Source organism: Dipteris shenzhenensis, chromosome 29 (genome assembly GCF_047967505.1).
Source record: "Dipteris shenzhenensis isolate YYH24624 ecotype China chromosome 29, Dip_SZ_1.0, whole genome shotgun sequence".
Classification (NCBI taxonomy): Eukaryota; Viridiplantae; Streptophyta; class Polypodiopsida; order Gleicheniales; family Dipteridaceae; genus Dipteris; species Dipteris shenzhenensis.
Genome location: NC_141624.1, coordinates 1,111,226 through 1,124,824, shown reverse-complemented (window position 1 = coordinate 1,124,824; position 13,599 = coordinate 1,111,226).

The window sequence follows — 13,599 nt, the reverse complement described above, 5'->3', positions numbered from 1 at the left end:
AAAACAAGAACGGTAGTGTAGTTCATACCATAGTCCATGGCCCAAGATCATAGCATAAGAAAGCTCTAGGATGGAAACTAACAATAAATATATCTTAAGGACATGGTGTTCTAGACCATGCCATTGTGGTTATCTTCAAGTCGTTCAAGCACGATCATTAGATCAAAGTCCATGCATGACAAAAACATAGATTATAAGATCAACGCAATGAATGTCCTTTGTTTAGTGAGGGATGAAGGTGGGAAGAGCTAGTCAATGCAATGAATGTCCTTTGTTTAGTGAGGGATGAAGGTGGGAAGAGGTAGTCATTGCTGAACACAAGAAGCATGCTCACTTTATATACACATAGGTTGCTTTAGCATGTATGTATGTCTATGTGATTAAGGACTCACTAGGATCACTACAACGAGATATATGAAGAGATTGTCCATCTTCTCATCAAAGATCTCCATATTTAACCAAAGACAAACTCCCCTAGTATCTGAAGGCAATCACCAACGCCAATCGTGAATCACCAATCACCCACACCAACCCCAATGGTGAATGGTCCCACTAGCTTCTCATCGATTTACAATTTGCAACTTTTATACATATTCAATATCATGGAAAGATGGATGAATTTTTTCTTTCTATAAGCAAAGTAAAACAAGTATTAATGATATTTGAAAACTTTTAAAATTTTGAATGAGAAAAGAAAATGTGTAAAATATTACATTTGCAACCCACCTCTCCATCCTAAGCGTAAGGCTCATGTAAGGTTGTTATATTTAAACTAATTACAATACATGCATACCAAAGTGTCACCTTTTTGCAAGAATAGTGCATTACGACTTACATTTCATTTTTCATGTAGTTGCAATGGAAAGTTTCTCGTTTCCAACATGAAATCTTCTTTGTTGCTCAAATTTCTTGGCTAGGATGTAAATCACTTCTTGCAAAACCCCTCTAGGCTATTTGCTAAATTAATTATTTTGTAAAAGCTTTAAACTATAGATGCAATCTTATCAAAGGTTTGATTAATATAGGGCAATGGGTAAGAGTCTAGGATGGTTGCATTGTTCAACTCTCTATAATCCATGCACATAATAACTATTGTCGGTCTCTTTTCTTGTATTACGACCACTAGTGGGCACCACTCGGAAACAACTACTAGGAAGATTGACCCGGCCTCTAGCAACATTTTAATTTCTATGTAGCAAACCCCCTATAATTTTTATCCAAATGCCTACAAAGGTTGCCATACCTCTATGGGAATCCAGTGCACTACCTTCAATGGTGGACTCTTTTGAGGCCTTTATAAGGCCCAAGTAAAGCTATTGATACATTGGATGCATAGGTTAGTGAGCTCATCTTGCATGTATGGGTCTAGCCATATCCAATGTTCTTCCAGGTTCTTTGGACCATGCCACATTTATCATTTTGATATCAACATCTTGGACTATCACCTCTTTATTGTCTAGGGTATTAAAACCCATATCTTCCATCTCTTTTGGGAAGATCTTATGGACATCATCGAGTCTAAAAGAGAAGGATGAAGTTTTAATGTGCTCATGGCCTTTTATCAAATTTAGTTCGAGATTGCTAGCTCTCTCCAAGTTTCTGGCATATCAGGATAAGCAGTTAGAATGATCCAAGTTTTTCCTTATTAAAAAATAGGGCATCCAATGGAGTTGTCTACTTGAAAGTCTGCTCTAATGACCTAAAGTTGAGCGTTGAATCCCTCCATTGACAAGTCTCTAATTGTATCAAGCCACCTGTGCACATTTGACCGAGTTTCTCCTTGAGGGTCCTCTCTCGCAAATCAGGAATCTACACCTAAAGTTACTTGGTTATGACTCTTTCTTCTAGGAATATCCAATTTTGGAGGCTCCAAAATATTCTCTACACTAGTCTGAACTATCCTAGGGGCTTCTATTGGGGGTGGACAAGGGGCAAAAAAGTCAGGTCCAAGCATGTGGAAATCAATCAAGGGTGCATATGCCAACCACCTTGATTGGAAACTAATAGTCATGCTTTGGCAATCAACCATACTTAGTGCCGACAAGGCCTGTCTTGATGACTTCCCAATCACTTGAACCTTTGGAGGTTCATCACACTAATGGATGACCTCATGTGGTTCATCACATTGATGGATGACCTTTTGAGGTTCATCACATGGGTAAATCAACAACTACCCTTAGATTATGACTTTGATTCAAAGGTAGTTTTGTTTGGTCATCATTAGCATGCTATCTTGCATTTGTGGTGGGGAGGAATCCTAACCTCCTGCTTTATACCATGCAAGAAACCACAAAGCAATTGGCATATTTCTAGAGACAAAGTTGAATGGCTTGTAACATGGTCATTAACATAGGTATTTTGGCTAGGTCTTTAATGATGCTATAGGGTTGGCAGTTTGAAATGGCATTGGACTAAGGCAGTAATGGTAGTTTGTTCTAACAACATAATACATTGTGAATGGTGAGGATCCACAGGCAACAAATGTGATACTATGGGACATGTGGCACCTCTTAAATGGAATTGACAAAATTAAAGAGCTTTGGAATTGTGCACCTCATACTATTTGCTACAAAATATTTACAAATTACCTACATGAGATACTTGCTACAAATTATTGATAAATTGTGAGCATGAGATAAGAAAACCATCTTGTGGAACGCGTCCTCCCGTACTGGCACGTAGGGTTCCCCTAAACAGGAGGTCTTTGGTTTGGACTCAAAGGGAACTTGCCCTTGATCAATCTATTGCATGGGTCTCTATTTGAGAAGCTAGTGGATAGGTCCTTATTGAAGTCATATTCAAAGGGCAAAACTTGTGACATCAAGCCCGACATTTAGCAGCTATGAGGATTCAAGATTGGTAGGACAACTAAAGATTTGGGAGTTGGCAATGGCCTTGTGGCATTTTGACTTGTGGGGAAAGGTTTGAATTGATGGTCCTTATTGTGGCCTATTGATCCTAGATTTAGAATCATTATGCCCTTCCTACCACTAGGAGTGGGGATTTGAGTAGCATAACTCTCTTTGGATCGATTGTTTTAGCTTACTATGACAAGGTTCTAACCTAGGGGGGAGGTCAAAAGAGACATTCTTAGCTTTATGCTTTTCTATTTGTGCACAAGTCATAACAAATACATTACATTGTGGATTTAGCACAATAGGTTCACAAGCCACACATTGTATTGTGGGATGCTAAAAGATGAGGGAATTTCTTAACCTTCTCCTTCTATTTTTCGTATGAATTGTATAAAAGGGGCCATCAAAACTTGATGGTTGATCTAACTAGCCTTAGTTCTAGCCATGTCCTACAACTTCTCCCTACATTCTAATGTTTGTGTCTCCAACAAATCACCAAATATCTTGGGACTTTCATTGCATAATGGCTTGTGTCATTATAGACTTGCACACAACCTTCATGTTTGGGACGTCGAGCCTCTTGAAACCATCTTGGTTCCATGATTTCTCTAGCACATTAATTTATACTCTACAAGTGATCTAAACTTGTCATCCATGTTGTGGTATCCAGGTTGTGGTGGAAGTCATTGATCATGTCTTTCACATTTGCTAGAGAGATGGGACCAATGGGTATTAAGGCATGACAACCATAAGGGGACGTGGGGTGATGAGTGTTTGGTTTAATCATATATAGTGAATGAATAGTAAAAGGTGCCTATTATACTTTTGGGGAAGCATGTTAATGGATGTGTGTCTTGTGAGTTATCTTACAAGTTTTGCAACCTAGTATGAAGCCCTCACAATTGCAAGCTCACTCCTCTTCCCTCCTTAGTCATTGCCTTGACATATTTTTTAAAAATGGGGGTGTATATTTATATTATCTCACAGAGAACAAAAATTACATCAGTTTTTCTCTTCCTTGGCAAATCGGGATAGGAAGAAGTACATATAGGCCTGGTCATATGATAGAGGCCAACAACCCTTAGTAAAAGCAAAGAAAATAAGCAAAAAAACGAGCGGCACCTTACGATCAGACGACATCATCCTTTTCCTCTTCCTTTGGAGCTAGCGTGTCAAGTCTACAGACCACCTTGAGAATAAAACTACGTGAAATATCAAGAGGGAGGCAAAGGCAATGGTTGGCTCTAGAGTCTAGCTCTTTGCTATAGTATGGCACCTGGAGTAGTGTGAGGTTTGATAGCTTCCTTAATAGTTCATGTAGCAGTAGCACTAGTAGAAACATTTGCATAAGGAGTAGAAAGCACCTTAACAGTTTCATGTTGTACTTTGTAGGAATCACTTGTGGGGCTGTTTCGAGACATGGGACTCTTAAAGTAAAATTTTGGATTACCCCTTATTGTGGGGGTCGAAAGAGTTGCCGGTAATGGGAGTATCTCCATACCTTTTGAGGGGGACTGAGGTAGGGGAGTATTGCCTTGACATAGATAGGAATACCCCTAGGAAACATTACTAATGGATCTCTAGACTTGAACTCCTAGGAGAGGCATTACTAATGGATCTCTAGACTTGAACTCCTAGGAGAGGCATTACTAATGGATCTCTAGACTTGAACTCCTTAGGTGTGATCCTTTAGCCTAGCTAATAAACCAAAGTCTGGAGAAGCCATTAAGGAAATGACACCTTATGTTTGGCATTTCCTGGTTTGAGGAGCATAGGCAACTATTTATAACTTTTTGAAATTGCATGAATTTAAAGCTTATGAGTTTTCTTGTGAAATTCACAAGTATTTTTTTGTAAAGGAAGACTTTCTAAACAAAAGAATACCCTAGCCTGTACTAACCTCTCTATCATATTTTGTTCCTTTTTCACTCCGCCTTACCATCAAATGTTCAAATACAACAAAGATTCAAATTGAATTTGTGAGTTTTATTATATCTTTGTAAAAAGCATAATATGTCATTTGTGTAACCTCACATTTGCTATCTTGTATCAACCCACACATAGATATAAATAGCATTATTTTAATGTTACTAGCTAGTGGTGTTTGATTTTTATTAGTTGATAGTTACGTATTATTTTCATTCGAAATTGTTGTATAGATGAGCTAGGTTTTTTAATTGAAGATGCTAAACTTTGATCTTTTAGTGTTTAATTAATACTTGATAGCATTGAAATTTATAAATAGTCCAAGTATTTAGCATTTAAAAAAAAAGAAAATATTTGTTTCTGTGTAACGTTCTCTTATGCCAACATACATATTGATGTAACATATATACTTGTAATGTAGCACTCGCACACGCACACGCATGCATGCACGCATGTGCACACACACACACACACACACACAAAAGCCATGATCAAATTAGAAAAGACATATCAACTAGTACTAAATTCAAAATGGTATGCAAAAAAAACGTGGAGGTTGCAATGCCATTACAAATGACCAAGAGCAAGTGTATGTCGTAGGGTGTGATGGATCAGACTCCACCCTATGATTTTTTGCAAAGTTCATTGAACTTTCATGCTTACTCCCCTAAGGCTGGATAAATTACTCATGACATCCATTCTAAATGAATTCATTTGGCTTATTCCACAAAACAGTTAAGGTGGATCACATATTGACTAAAATTTTGATGAACATACTACAAAACATATTCCTTATCCATAGTACTAATCTATAGTAGGCGGATTCAGATTTCTTTAGATTTCCTCTCTTTGCATGTGGTGTGATTTCTTTTTTCCTCTTAAATTTGTACTAATCGCTTTTCGTTTTATTAGATAGATAATTACATATTAGTTAGCTTTAGGTTTATGTGTGTGCATTTGTGTGGTTGGTAGTGGCTAGAATATTATAATATATGTATAGAATATTATATGAGCGATGAGAGTCGAAGAGTTTAGCTAGGAGTTCTTCATCCGTGATTTTTGTTGGCTTTGTCTCTAAAATTGTATCCGGATGTCTAAGAGGTTTGCTACCTTGCTCGATAGAAGGGATAGAGGTTATTTTGGGTGCTTAATGAATTTTGAATAGATGGTTCATAGGAGGTATTATTTATCTTTAGGTTGAATGAATTACATGCTATATGGCCTTTTCATTTGATAGTTAAAAGTATAGTATTCGTGAGGGCCACACACATTGATATAATTGTTAGAAAAGATACCCAACAGAGGGTACACACAGTGGAAATAATGCCTAGGAGCTCACACAGTGTGCAGTGTGGGTGTGGAATCACAAACTTCTTTACTTATGTGCATTCAATAGGTGTGCAGACTCATCAATAGACAATAAACCAAACTAGATAGAGAAACCACCAAATAATATATTTTCGTCCACAACTATGGACACAATACAAAAGAGACAGATCCAGAGTCCCACCAATGGTGTGGTCCTCTGATCTTACCACAAAGTCCTTCTCCTATCTGCTGGCTATCTCTAGACTAGAGTCCGCGTGCTCCACCTCGAGCGTAAGTAAACTTTCTGTCTAGAATGATCCACTCCACCTTGCTGTCTGGAAACCAGCCTAGGTGGGCAGCCTCCTGGCTAAGTCTGCAGCCCTACTAGCACCTCTCTATCCTCCTGAATGTAGGTCCAGAGGGTGGCTACTTGCTGCTCCTTTCTGCTCTGGATCTGCTGCTGCAAGTGATATGAAATGAGGCCTGAATGGCCCCCTTATATAGCCCTCAAGGGCCTGGCCAGCCAACCGACCCAACAGCCCTAGAAAGGGCTGACTGCTGGTCGGTTCAGCCACCTGCCCCTGGCCGACCAAAACCGACCCACAGCTCCCTATTTATGGGACTGTGGGCTGCCCTTTTGGGGCACACATTACAAGGGCCCTTGGCCCACCTTTCAAGGGCAGATACCCTATAAATACAGGGTCCAGCCCCCCCAAAACCTACTGCAGATAGTGTGCCTCCTATCTAGATCCATCGCAATCTGTCCCAGCCATGCTTCCGCACTTTTCTGGCCCTTTGTCCTACACACCCCTTTCTAACTTTTTCTGTTGGGTACTACCCTAGATCTCCCTCCCCCATGCTCTCCTCATATGGGGGCTTACAGATGGGGAGGTGACCTTTCCAACACCCCCTCTCACCGACACATCTTAGCCCAATGCCAACACGTCGATGAAGATGCTCTAGTAACTCCCTGGTCATAGTCCTGTGGAACCTTTCGGTGTCAAAATCTTTTCCTAGCTTTTCATCCAGTGGCTCCTGCTGCTCCACCAGGTCCGGTTCCGCTTCCGCACACCATCCTGGTACACAGGTCCATCTCTGGTAGCACCTCCTGGTACCACCTCCTTCAGTCGCGTTCCCGCCTCTGAACTCAAGCAATCCAGCCGTCACGATCTTCCAGTCGTCCCCCTCATAATGAGTGAACAACCTGGAGTCTTCCAGGCACCATGCTCTGAGGGTCTGTTTCAACCCATCCTTCCTTTGGCAAGGTCTGTAACCAATGAATATTTCCAGATAACCTGGACCATGAACTCTCGCTGAGTTCTCAAGCAGGTACTCTTCTGGCTTCAGTACTCTTTGTCCACCACCTTCTAGCAATCTGCATCCGAGATTTGAAGAAGCACCAATACTTCCCCTTCTGCCTTCGAAGAAGGCCAATTCCTTCCAATCTCTTATCACCTGAGACAAATGAAGAGCAGAATCTCTCCACAGCATGCTATAAAGGCTCAAATGCAGAATATCAAATACATACCAGATCGTTGTACTGCCTGAATGTTTGCTCTGAAAGCAAACCCTGTACCTCAATGAGGCACCCGCCAAGATCCTGTGTAATCCTATACTGTCCCCTTCTGAAGTCCAGCATCCATCTGACCATGAGACCCCAGGGCTTTCTATGGAATCCACCCTCGTGTCAGTGTCAATAGCTACACACCTGGAAGGTACCAAGCGCTCCATACTGTCCTTCACCTTCACAAAGGCATCTGACTCCTCGTCGACCCACATCTCTATGTCAGACATCCTTACTGTGATTTCGGGATCAACATACCTGACCTCGGTAACACTCAGTGATGTCACCAGGAACAATTCTTCGATTACCACATTAGCTTTGGCCTTTCCCTCTGAATCTGGGTCAGACTCCTGTTTGTTTTTCAGATCTGCCTTTTTCTTTCTGCAGTCCTTTGCAAAATGTCCGGGTGTATCACAATAGAAACACTTCTTCTTGTGCTTCCTCTTCGAAGTCCCCTGACTTGCCACCGTTAGGCTTGCCCTTTCCTTTGCCGGCGGAATCCTTCACCAGCATCGCCTTGTCATCTTTGTCCTCGTTGCCATAAAATTATAGATGATGGGGTGGTATGCAAGGTCAAAATGTCTGCATCATCCTAGAGGACAGTGTCCTGATGAAAATAAGCCATAGCTATAATAGGATGTGTGTGTAGGTTATTGCAGTGAAGGATAGTGCCTTAGTCAGCAACGAAAAGTGGGTGCTCAAAATTGATATTGTGCTTTGTGGCGGTGGCAAGGATAGTGTGGAGGCAGTAGTTGGTGTCTTCAACTATGCGGATGAAAAAGGCTAGTGAGGAGGCACGGGTGGAGGTAGGACACCATTGCTTGTGAGATCATGATGGTCTTGCTGAAGAGGAGTGGTTGCTTGTGTAGCTCCTAGAGGTGGATATTTTGTTTTTGCCTCTGCTGTAGGAGTGCATGGAGCTGCTCTATTTGTTGGGCTTGTTGAGCCACTTGAGCTTTTAGAGCCGGCTTCTATTCTTGCACCCTCTCATGCTGTTGCCAATCCATGGTGTCTTGTCTTCATAGGGAATCCTATTCTACTTGTGGCATATCATTGCAAGATCGTCCGTAGGAAATTTGGGCCGCCCATTGTTTTAAATGTTGGGATAAGTGTGACCAAGGGCTTGCTCTATGGTGCATGCATGCATCTAGTGGAGTCACATGTGTGTGTGTGTGTTGTAGAGGCACATCTAGTGCTATGATGTGTCTAGTGTGTGACCTAAGTGATGATGTAAGCCAAAGGCGCCCACTTTGATTTAGGCCAGTCCCACTGATGTAGGGGTTGATTGCCACTGATATAGGGGAAGTGCCTACACGATCCTCTCTTTTTCTATAAAATGGAGGTCATTCCTTCATTCTAATACAATGGATTTTGCCTCACTTGTGCTCTCACTCTTTGTGCCATGATGCATCTCTTCTACCCCTCACTCCTCTTCATTTGGTATCAGAGCTGGTAGGCTTTGTAGAACTCATTTTGGTAGTGCCACCTCATCATCTTCTCCAACACCTCTTTTTGAACTTTTTTCCTACTTCCTTCTTAGAAATGGCTTAGCTCTATTCTCCCTATTCCTTGCGACTTCTGCCAAGCCCTTCCAGCTAGGGTTTCCACACAATGGGGCACCCCTCTGGCCCAGAGCATTTCCCTAGATTTGAAGTATTCTACTTGCAGTGATTCAAGCAAACTTTGACGACGAAAAAATGCATGATTCTACTTCTCTGCTCAACCATTGCTTGAGCCCTCCTAGCACAAGCTGGTCCATGCCTAGAGCCTACTACTGAGATGAGTTTTGAAGGCCAATTCTTGCTGGAGCAAGGAGAAATCAGAGAAAAGATAGTCAAAGAAGGCGCAACTCTCCCAGACAGAAAGGCACACTATTTTAGCAATGCTTTGTGGGGAACTTACTTTGATATTCAAGCTTTAGTTTTGCACAAAAAGCCCTCTAGATGTCTTCTTCAGTTGTGTGAATTGTGCCCTCCAAGTTGAGCTAGTCTACTACAATGCATTTTTTATAGTTTTGGACATTTGATGCTAGAGTAAATGCTAGAGATGCTTGAGGATTGAAGTAATGCCAAAGTACACTTCATAGAATGTATTTTCAGTTTGAAATTAACTTAGGACTGATCTTTTCTCAAAATGCCAAGCTGTGAGGGATATTCAAATGCTAAACACTTGAAGAAGACTACAAGAAGGACAAAACTCAAAGTGAAGAAGACCCTAGCCAAGAAACTTTGGGAGAAGCCAATAGGGTATGAGTATGCTAAACAATTAGGATTCTTTGAATTTATCTCTAGCAATCTACATTTGTATGGTGAGAGAGATTTCTTTGTTCCACAAGATTAGTCATTTTGAGGACTATGTTAAATAGGTTGAAGAGAGAACTCCATCAGCAAAAGAAGCATCCAACTTTGTGGTAGAAGACAAGGACTTTGCCTTTTGAGCAACTTGTCTTTGAATTTTTGTTTATCATCACTTGGTCAAATTTTGAGGTTCTCTGCCTGGAGTAGTACTTCAAAAAGAATGTCATATGTTTTATCTTTTGTAAATCACCTCTAGTCACCATATGATGTAGGCCATGTGATATGTATTTGGTCTATCCCAATTTTGTGAACCTTGACCCTTGGGCACCTTTGCTAGCATGAGATCCTAAACATAGATTTATCCTTGACCACCATGAGATGGCCATGTGTGACCACCATGAGATGGCATGAGAAACTATGTGACTAGATGTATCCTTGACATTGCAAGAGGCAAACCCTTGAGGGGGGGTATGTTAGGATAAGTGTGATCAAGGGCTTGCTCTATGGTGCATGTGTGCATCTAGGGGAGTCACATGTGTGTGTGTGTGTGTGTTGTAGAGGCTCTAGTGTGTGACCTAAGTGATGATGTGAGCCAAAGGCCCCCACATGGGAGGTTCCTTTGATTTAGGCCAGTCCCACTGATGTAGGGGCTGATTGCCACTGATATAGGGGAGGTGCCTACACCATCCTCTCTTTCTATAAAAGGGAGGTCATTCCTTCATTCTAATGCAACGGATTTTGCCTCACTTGTGCTCTCACTCTTTATGCCATGATGCATCTCTTCTACCCCTCACTCCTCTTCACTAAAACCTTATGCATTGCTTAGGCACATGGACCAAAGGCTCCATAGATTGGTATGCTACAACACCAAAATCCATAGGGGTGGGATCCCTATCACTTTGATGAGTAATGAAGTCACTACCAAGGCCGCTTGGGTTGTCTCACTGATGGCACAAATTTCCCACATAGAGCATCATAATGTTATCCTACCCAATCTTCTTGCTTGCTGCTACATTAGCCCGAGGAGAGGAACTGGGCTGATCATCTTTATATGAAAGATCGGCAATCCATTGTTTTTTATGTTGATAATCCATTATTTATTAGATGACCCCATGCCAAAAGGGTATGGCGACCCATCAAAAGTACACTGTTGTTAGCGCCGATGACACAATGGACCATGTCCACAAAGCCCTCACCCCAAAAAAATAAGGATGAGTAGAGCAATGGACAGGTAGAAGCAGAGATAAGAGAAAAGAAGAAGCAGGAGCAAGAGGCCCTCCAAAAGTAGGAAGGGGAACTAAGGCAGAAGTAAGAGGAAGAAAATCGAAAAAAAGAGGCTGAGTAGCTGAAAACTCAGACAGCATGTTCCACAGAGCAAACCGATTATAGATATTGCTTAGGAACAAGGGTTGAGCCCACTACAGAGTCCCACAGGTGGTAGGACACAAGGTCTAATAGTAGCCAAAAAGGTCCGTGAAGCCGCAGCTAAGGCAGAGCTCAAGAACAGGGCAACCACAACCATAGCTACCTCACAGCCCAACATCACTAAAAGTTATCAAACTTTTTACCTCCAAAGCATATAGTTGTACAAAGAACTACACCAAATTGATGTGGGAGGATAGAAGTGTGGCACAAAAGGAGGCATCTTTTATGGAGGCTCTGACTACCATGGCACAAACTACACAGAATATGCAAGGAAACAGGAGTTTGCCGCCAATCAGACTATTGCTACTAACAAAGCCCGATGACAACTCTAGTAGCTAGAGGTCGAACTATAGAAAGGAAGGGATGATAAGTTGGTGTCTCGACCTCTTCCCACTTTGTGAAATAGTCTATGTCCACGATGATGTATCAGGCTTGTGGTCCCTTGGCCACTGGACTAATTGGTCCTACAAAATTGATGCCCCATTTTTTGAATGATTGATTGGTCAAAACTATCACAATTAGAGGCATATCATATTTTTTGAGAGATAATGAGGTTCCTTAGCAAGGGTCACAATGTTTAACGAACTCGGCAACATCCACAAAGAGCGTGGGCCACCATAAACTTGCTTGTAGCACCTTGCGGCCTATAATCTCTCATGCAAAATGACCTCCTACAATGGCCAACCAACACCTCCACAAACTCCATTTTGTAGATGCAACAGTGCATTATCTCATCCTTACCCATATGATAGAGCTGGTTGTCCATCAATTGGTATGGTGTCGCATCTTTATTATGTTTTTGGGACCTATCCTTATTGAGGGCCTTGTCTTGCGGGAACCCATTGGCCAAAAGGTGTTTGATCTTTTGAGCCCATTCTTAGAATTAGATCTATGTAGAATAATGGAGCATCAGGAAGATCATCGCCACTCTCATTGCCGGTTCTCCATTTGAAATTGGAGACATATGGTCAGCCATAAAATGGATTCATCCCCTTTGTACAACTATAATGAAATCAAACTCTATAAGAATAAGCATCCACTGTGTGATGCATTCGGTCATCCAGGGTTTATTAACTAAATAGAGGAAGGCCTCGTGGTCTACAAAGAACACAAACTTGTTTGCCAACAAGTAGTGTCAAAACTTCCTTACAGCATATACCATCACAAGGCCTTCCCTTTTCATCATTGTGTGATTGATTTCTTCATCATTAAGATGGAAACTTGCATAAATATTGGATGGCCCAGATTATACTCACTTGGTTGCACTAATACATGCCCAATTGCAAACTTGGAGGCCTCTATATGAAAATGGAATATTAAGTCCCAGTTTGGCACTTGCAAGATCGAGGCATTAGCCAGAACAAGTTTAAGGTCTTGGTAGGAGATTTGGCAACCTTATGTCTAGTGGAAAATGATCAACAGCTTATATAGAGGGCAAGCAATTTTGATATAGTCATAGATAAATCTATGATAATAGCCTCTATGCACCCTTTGCATTAGTAGGGGGTGGTAGCTCTAGATGAGCTTGATTTTTTTGTAGTCCATGGAGATTCCATTTTTGGACACAACATGTCCTAGTATGACCGTGTGTTTGACCTAGAATTGGCATTTGAGAGGATTGAGGGAGATCATTAGAGGCGACACCTTTTGAAAAAAGGTTGAAGGTATTTAAGGTGGTCATCCCATGTGGCATGAACACACAAATCATTTAGAAATACCTCTAGGAAATCTCTTAGATACTTTTTAAAAGTTGTGATCATTAAGCATTGGAATGTTGCAAAAGCATTGGTGAGCCCAAAGAGCATCACTTTGGAAGCATACACTCCCCATTCTGTGGCAAATGCGGTTTTGTGTTGATCCTCTGGTGCTATGGATACTTGATTGTACCCAGAAAATTTGTCTAGGAAGCTATAAGCCTCTTTTTTAGTGACTCTTTCTAGTACATTCTCTGTAAAGGGTAGTGAGTAGTAGTCTTTCCGGCTCACAGAATTTACCTTTTTAGATCCACGCATACTTGGAACTTGCCATTAATTTTTAGAACAATGATGATGGGGGACACCCATTCCATATGCTCTATCTCATAGATGAATCCTGCGTTGATTAGTTTTTGTATCTCTTCTCTCACGATGGTCACATATTTTGGATTCATAGGATAGTGTCTTTGCCTCACCTATCTAATGTCATCCATCATAGGGATGGTATGTTGTATGACCTTGGGTGACAT